Source organism: Pipistrellus kuhlii, unplaced genomic scaffold (assembly GCF_014108245.1).
Source record: "Pipistrellus kuhlii isolate mPipKuh1 unplaced genomic scaffold, mPipKuh1.p scaffold_m20_p_3, whole genome shotgun sequence".
Taxonomy (NCBI): Eukaryota; Metazoa; Chordata; class Mammalia; order Chiroptera; family Vespertilionidae; genus Pipistrellus; species Pipistrellus kuhlii.
In genome coordinates, this window is record NW_023425529.1 from 159,387,910 (window position 1) to 159,396,595 (window position 8,686).

At 37.8% G+C, this 8,686-nt stretch overlaps 1 pseudogene; it reads left to right on the forward strand.

The window, feature by feature from the left end:
• The first annotated feature begins 3,100 nt into the window (after nt 1–3,100).
• On the forward strand, nt 3,101–3,821 carry LOC118729256 (annotated as a pseudogene).
• The last annotated feature ends 4,865 nt before the right edge of the window (nt 3,822–8,686 follow it).

Sequence of the window (8,686 nt, forward strand, 5' to 3'; positions counted from 1 at the left end):
AGGACAAACAGCTAGCTTATTTCCTGCTATAAAAGAGGTGGATGCCTCAAGCCCAGGGTGTCAGCTGTGAAAATGCCCCCCAGGGGTAATGACCATTGGGCCTCTCTATGTCACCTCAATCATGCTTGGGAAGAGGGAAACAAGAGGAACAGAAGCAAGTTTCTGTGCCAGAAATCTCAGATCTGAGAAGCTCATGTCCTCCACCAGCATGCGTGACATAGCAGCAGGCTGACCCATCAGTTTGTTAAAAAAAAAAAAAAAAAAAAAAAAGTGAAATGAAATTCTGACCCCACAGTATCCTCAAGAAGTTCACAGTCTAACCGGAGAGAAAGAACCTATAGGCAGATAGCCAAAGCAAAGGGCTAATTGTGTGAAGTTCAGAAATAGGACCAATTGTATAGGGGAGATTTGTATGTTACAAATTTTATTTCATTGGGGAGAAGATAAATCATGGGGTTGGAATACTGGAAAGTAAGTCTGAAGACACATAAAAGTTGAGTCCTAGGTCTTCCACTAAAATGTCAGATGAATCACAGATTTAAATATTAACACATGAAATCATAAAATTTAGGAGAAAATAAAAAAAAAAACTATTGAAAGATGTGACTTTTTGAAAAAGAATTCTGAGTAAAGATGCAGTAAAAACATAGTCAAAGTATAGTTTGCAAACTGGGAAGAAATTGCAGCTAGTGTCACAGATGAAGTGCTAATTATGTACATATGTATATGTGTATGTATGTATACATGATGTATGTATGTATTTAAAAGGTTTGCAGTGAAACGGACACTAGAAAGAACCCATTGGAAGTATTTGGGAAATAAACAAGGAAAAAGCATAATACTATCTAGGTCCATTGTGTTGTTGAAAATTGTCAGAATAAGACACCATATGATTTTGCTTCTGTGTGGAATCTAAAAATAAATAAATAAATAAATAAATAAATTAAGTAAAAATAAACAAAGAAAACAGGAACTAACCCATATATACTGAGAACAAATTGATGGTGGTTAGATGGAAGGGAGGCTTGGGGAATTGGTGAAAAAGGTGAAAAGGATTAATAAGCACAAATTGTCAGGTATGAAAATAGTCACAGGTTGTAAAGTACAGCTTAGGGAATATAGTCAATAATATTGTAATAACTATGTACAGTGTTAGATTGGTACTAGACTTATTTGGGGTGAATACTTTGTAAAGTATATAAATGTCTAATCACTAGGTTGTACACCTGAAACTAATATATTGAATGTCAACTGCAATTGAAAACTTAAAAAAAAATTAGTTAAACATATAATAAAGAAAGGCAAGGACCAGTGGGAGCTGGTGGATGGCTTGAGATAGCTTCTGTTGTGGGCAGATGTATGTTGAATGGAAGGTTGAGTTTTAATAATGTAAAAAGCTCCTAGAAGAGAATAATAAAGAGGCCAAAGCGACATATTTTTATATGAAGGATCTAAACACAAAGTTCATAATAATGAAAATAAATGTAAGAAAGTATTAAACAAATGAAAGTTTGCTTAACCTCTCTCATAATAAGATAAATGCAGATTTAAACCACTGAATGCTACAGTCATTCACCTATCAGATTGGCACAGATTGAGAAGTTTATTAACACAGCTTATTTGCCAGAATGTTGGGAAAGGTTTTCACACAGGGTCGCTGATGGTACAGACCGACATAGCACCTATGCAGGGCTATTTGACTGTAACTATCAAAATGACAAATGCTGACATTCCTTGACCCACGATTTAACTTCTAGAAATTACTTGTGAATATATGTGATGGTTTCTTTACAAGCGTATTTATTTTATTATTGTTTAGAATAAAAACTCATGCATGTGTGCAATAATATTATTGAAATATTTTCATTACAGTTTTGTCTAGAATAGCAAAAAAAAAATTGGAATCAAGTTGAATGCCAACAATTGGAACTGGTCAAATTTTAGATAAAGGATAGATAGATAGATAGATAGATAGATAATAAATAGATAAAGATATATAGATAGATATGTAGATAGAGACATATAGATGTAATATGTAGAGATCTATAGATCTACATATATCTATCTATCATCTATCTATCTATATACAGGTATGTGTATATATATTCATATCAGAATACTGTGCTACTGTAAAATTAATGAGATAGCTCTATTTATGCTGACTCATAATATTGGAAGAAACAGTGTAAGGTGAGAATATAAATCACAAAACAGTGTGCATAGTAGAGTGATACATCTTTATTTTTTTTTAAAGCAGTGTGCCTGTACACTCTGGACGCATACTCACAAAGCTGGCAACCCTATAGCCCCGAGAGAGGTTAGGGGTAGGAGACAGGGAAGGACTCACGTTTCACCAAGTTACTTTTTTTATTTTTTTCTGAATTTTGTAACGCAAGAATCTATTAAATATTCAAAGTGCACAAAGGATGTGTTTTAATTGTTAAGAGCTCAGTAGACCTTAGAGACAGTTTGAGAATGAGGAAGGGGGGAAGAATCAGGAATGGCTCCTGAAAGTTGTGCGCAGGAACTGTGCACACAGCAGCGTCCTTCCCTGCAGAAGGGGAGACTGGCCGAGGAGAGAGGGCCCAGAGGGGAAACTGAGAGAGTGATCTAGACAGTGGAGATTTGACAGAAATGTTGCGATCCAAGAGAAGATGTCAGGTAGACCATTAAAAAGGTTTGGATGGGAGGTATCAGTTTGGGAGTCAGGGTCATACAGCTGCATTTGAGTTTGCAGGGTTAACAAAAATCTGATGTGAGAGATGAGCTAGAGAAGATCACCCAGGATTGTGCCCAGACCACGTTAACATTCTAAAGTCAGGGAAGCGAATGATCAGAATGAATTGACCAACAAAATAAGACCCAGTGCATGGAGGCATGGAACAGACTGACATACCTTGATGGGGGTGAAGGGGAGGAGAAGAGACAAACCAAAGAACTTACATGCTAATAGGCATAGCTCATGGACAGGGCCAATAGGGTAGTGAAGGCCTGGATGGGTGGGTAGGGGCCGGGAGGATGGGAGCAAAGGGGAGGAAGGGGAGATATCTGCAATACTATCAACAATAAAAAGTTTATTTAAAAAATAAAGTCACTCCTCATGGATGCTATGCCTCTCGGTGCGGAACATGAAACTTCTCTTCTCCACCGCCCTGATCGTGGGCTCTGTTGTCTTCCTTCTGTTGCCAGGACCTTCCACGGCTGATGAGAATCTCCATCACTGTGCGCTTCGGCCTGTGGATTGGAACTGCAGACATAGGCCCGGTGGTCATAGGTCTCTCTGGAAAGACTTCCAAAAACAGTGGATAGTTTTGTGGCCTTAGCTAAGGGAGAGAAAGGATTTGGCTACTAAGACAGCAAATCCCATCATGTGATCAAGGACTTCATGATCCAGGGCGGAGACTTCACTCCAGAAGATGGTACTGGAGGAAAGAGCATCCAAGGTGCATGCTTCCCCAATGTAGCTGAAACATTATGGGCCCGGCTGGGTGAGCATGGCCAGGGCTGGCAGACACCAATTGCTCCCGATTCTTTATCACAACAGTCAAGGGTGTGATCATTGCAGACGGTGGCAAGATCGAGGTGGAAAAGCCCTTTGCCATTGCCAAGGAGTAGGGCCCGAGGGACAGCTTCCTCTTGAGCGACTGTGTTTGGCCTGTTGCCCTGGGTGGAGGTGAGGGTAGAGGGCTCAAGACAGCCCTTCACAGAGCTCTGTGCTGCACCAGCCCTAGTGCGGATGTGGGACAGAGCGGACCAGACCCTCACATTACATATGCCCAGTTTTGTAACAAACTTCTACCAATGCTGACCAGTTAAAAAATAAATAAAAAGCGCCTAGCCGGCGTGGCTCAGCAGTTGAGAATGGACCTAGGAACCAAGAGGTCATGGGTTCAATTCCTGGTCAAGGGCACATGCCCGGGCTGCTGGTTGGACCTCCAGATGTGGGGCGTGGAGGCATGCAGGAGGCAGCCGATCCAGGATGCTCTCTCCTCATGGATGTTTCTCTCTCTCCCTTCCTCTCCAAAATCAATAAAAACATATGTTTTTAAAAAAGAAAGATTAAAAAAAAGGGAGTTAAAAAAAAAGATAAAAATAAAATAAAATGAAAGTCAGAGAGAGGCAGAAGGGCCCAAGGAAAACATTCTGGAAGAAGCCTTCCTTGAAGCAGAAGAAAACTAGCAGAAGATAGCGAGGCAGAGCGATCAGCGGGCGTGGACAAGCATGCTGAGGGGTCCAGCAGGCAGGCCTGGGTGCCTGGAAGCCGCTGTTGACCTAGACTAGGTCAATTACCTCGTGGAGATGGGGGAGGCTGGAATGCAGCCCAGGGAAGGCACAAAAGATGGCCAGGGTTCTTGGAGATGACATTTAACAAGGGAAGTACTTTCAATGATGAGTTGAAAGTCCTGGGCTGACAGGAAAAGCGGGGACCAAGAAAGGCACTGAATTCCGAGGTAAGGTAGGGACGAGACTAGCAGCATCCTCAGGGAGCAAAGGGCATTTGGTGCCCCCAGATGGAACCAGGCTTCCGACAAGACCCATGTATATAGTGGAATGGGCACTCGAAAGAACCTACTGGGGATAAAGGAGGGAAATTGGGCTTGCTGAAAGGCAAGGACCAGTCAGGATAACCTGTGGGAGCAGGTGGACGGCTGGAGGGGCTCCTGCTGTGGGCAGAAGGGTGGTGCCTGGCAGGGTGAGTTTTAACAGTGTCTGTGAAGATGCTAATTAAGCTGAAGCCAAAAAGTGAGGCCTGGCGTCGGTGGGGGCACTCAAGACTCACTTTCTGTGTGTTGCTTGTGTTGGCATCCGTGGTAGGTGCAGCAAAGCTGTCACTGTTGAGTAGAGGGGCTGCAGTTTGAGGTTCTTAGTGTGGGGTAGGGAGGAGTAATGCAGGTTCAAGCCTTGGCGAAACAAGCAAACAAACAAAAAATTATACTATCCTAGCGAGTAATGTTAATAAGAAGGGAGACTGTGCATGTGTGGGCCATGGGAAAATCTCTGTACATTCTTCTCAATTTTATTGTGAACCTAAAATTACTCTTTAAAAAAAAAAATACACTTAAAATGTAAAAAAAAGAAAAAAAATACCATGAGGAAGTACTAGATGTCACTGTATGTTATAATTTACAATAACATAGTTATTTTATATAATGTGAATTTTACTAAAAAAAAAAATCTGTCGGGAATAAAGCACATCATCTCTAAGAGAAAGTTCAAGGAACACCAGGGTTTCCCTACTATAATGACTAGACAAACCAAAACATAACATTTATTCCAAAACATGTTCTTTCAAAAAGAAGGAAGGGAAGGAGATCAGAAAAAAGGGGTAGAGAAAATTAGAAAAAATGGGCAAGGCCAGGATAAACATACAAAGTTCCAACATTCCCAAAATTAAGGAGAAGAGAAAAACCATGTAGTGCCTGTAGTCCCACCAGATTTTAAAATGTCTCTGATAAATTAGCAAGCTTTCTTCCCCAAGGTAGTTTTGTGCAAGAAGGTGCTGTGCTGAACACTCACTTTGGATCACCTGGGATGCACTTGAAAAGAAGGCGTTATGATCATGCGTTAAAAACATCTTGAGTTGAAAGCTATAATTTGATTGCCGAAAGAGGCTTTTAAACCTCAACCACATGATTATGTCACCACAAACATACATTTCTCTTTCCAATTGATTTCCCACACTATCTTGCAGCACACACATGGTTTCATGTGTGGCTTTGCAACCTACTAGACAACTTCAGTGCCTTTACATACACTTGAAGAGACTGACAATGATTTCTGCCACAATGTAACATACTACATATATTCTGATCGTGGCAGAAATAATTGCTCCCCTGGCCGGTGTGGCTCAGTTGGTGCACCAGAAGGTTGGAGGTTCAATCCCCAGCCGGACACATACCTAGGGTTCTGGTTTGATCCTGGGTGGTATGCATGTGTAGGCAACGGATTGATATCTCTCACACATAGCTGTTTCTCTCTTTCCCTTCCTCCCGCTCTAAAAAAATAAATAAATAATCTCAATAACTAATTGCTTATTGTAGAACAATTTTAGACTATGAAAAAGTGAATAGAAGAATATTAAACTTAGTACTAATTTAGAATTAGTTATCAAATTAAAGTTATATAAATAAAAATTAATTACAAATTAATCACATATGTATGTAAATAAAATAGTACATTTCTGCATTATGCTTATATTTAAGCATTATTATACTATTTGTGTTATTCTGCAACTTGCTTTATTTACTAAACATTATATATTTTATTAAGATACAATTTGTATACCATAAGGAGGTGTACTCGTAAGTCAGTGGCTTTAGCATACACACAGAATTGTTAAATCATCACCACTATTTAAATCTGGAACATTTTTTTACTCCAAGAAGAAACCTTGTTCCCATTAGTAATTCACTCCTACTCCGCTCTCCCCAATCCTGTTGACCACTAATCCACTTTGTGCCTCTATTCATGTAGCTTCAGTTCTTTCATTTAAACTGGAATAAATATATAACAATTTTTCACTTCTGTGAAACTACAAATTTAGGTTATTTGCAGTGTTTTACATTTAAAATATTTATTTTAAGTCACTTGTAAAAATGTATATTTAATAATTTAAGCACTATTTATCATATACTTGTGTGTGTGTGTGTGTGTGTGTGTATATATATATATATATATATATATATATATATATATATATGTAATATGTTCTAAGGCACATTGTTTTGGACACAGGAATGGAATAGACTATCTTAATTCTGCCCAACTTTAACTTTAATGCATATTTTAAAAATATTTTTAAAGTGAGTATACAAATTGAAAATTCTACCAGAGGGTATCAGCGACTTTTAAATTTTCCTGTTTATATGTGCATAAAATAATATCTCATTGTGGTTTTAACTTTTATTTCCTTCAGTTACTAAAGAAAGTGAGCATCTTTTCATGGGTTTATTGGCCATTTGCAGTTCCTCCTCTGTGAAGTGAATATCAAGTTTTTGCCCATTTCATTGCTGGGTTGTTGGTCTTTTCTCACTGATTTGTAGGAATTGTTTATATTGTATATTCTGCATATTGATATTTTATAAAAATGTACTTTCCTGGCTTGTCATTGTCTCCTCATTTTTGTGTTGTCTTTTGAATGAGCAGCAATTCTAAATTTTAATGGATTCACATTTATCAAACTTCCCCTTTGGGTTTTTTACTTTTTTTGCTTGTTTGTTTCATTAAAATATTTTTTCTACCCTTAAAGTCATAACCATATACATATTTCTTTTTATTTATCTCCTCTTTCTTTTATTTTTTCTTCTTGGCTTTAAATAACCTGCATTTTATGTTTATCTATGGTGTACAATAAGAGTTTGCTTTCATTTTTTTCTTCTTTCTTCTAAAACATGTTTTGGATATTTAGCTTTTCTCCATGGGTCTGTAATTAGGACCTCTCTGATACAGCACGTCTCCATGTGTGTATTGGTAAATACAGTCCTCTCTCTTTTTCCCACTGTTATTGCTTATTGGATTATTGCTATGCCAGTACCACACTATGTAAACTACTGCAGTGTTTATTTTAGTGTGTGTGTGTGTGGTGGGGGTGGGGGTGTGTTCCAGAGAGGAAGGGAGAGGGAGAGAGAGATAGAAACATCAATAATGAGAAAGAATCATTGATTGGCTGCCTCCTGCAAACCCTACACTGGGATCAAGTCCACAACCCGGGCATGTGCCCTGACCAGGAATCAAACTGGGACCTCCTGGTTCATAGGTCAACACTCAACCACTAAGCCATACTAGTAGGGCTGTTGGTGTTTTGTTTTGTTTTGTTTTGTTTTGTTTTGTTGTTTTGTTTTTAACAAATCTCACTGGTAAAACATTTCCAAACATTTCCTTCACCTTCCTCTTCTGGAGCATCTTGAATATTTGTAATCCTATTTCTTATAAGTTTTAGAATCAGCTGAACAAGTTTAATAAACCACCTTGTTAAAATATGTTTGGGGAGATTGGACATCTGTTAAATATAGAGTTCCTCTACCCATTAAAATGGCACATTTCCCAATCTAATTAGGGGATTTCAAAATATACAGTATTTTAATAAAGTTTTATCATTTTCACTACAGAGCTCTTAAACATACTTGGTTAGATTTATTCCTACTATCTTTTATATTTTGTTGCTATTGTAAATAGCACCTGTATAAAAGTTGTATTTACTCTTTGTTGCTTGGTTATTGAAATAAACTTGATTTTTAATTTATCTTATACCTAGCAATTTTGTTAAACCTCATTATTAATAAGAGTAATTTAAAAATGTTTGAAGGGACTGTCTTTATAGATAATATACACACAGTGGAATTTTAGTGTCTTCCTTTCAAATTCTTATTTAATTATTTTCTTCATCTTACTCAACTGTCTACAGCCACCAGTTCATGGTGTAAGAACAACCTTGTCTTAGTGATTTTTTAAAAGGAATGTTTTAAATTCTACCATTTGTACAATATTTGCTCTAAGATTTCTAGTAGATTCAAATTTTCTGCTGATGGTTTTAAGCTGAAGGGATGTGGACATTTATCAAATATTTTCAGCACCTATTGAGATGGCCTTAGGATTTTTTAGTTTAACTTAATAGTATGGCAAACTACGTTGATTGATTTTCAAATGTTAAATCAAATTTGCATAGCTAGAGTAATTCTAACCTAGT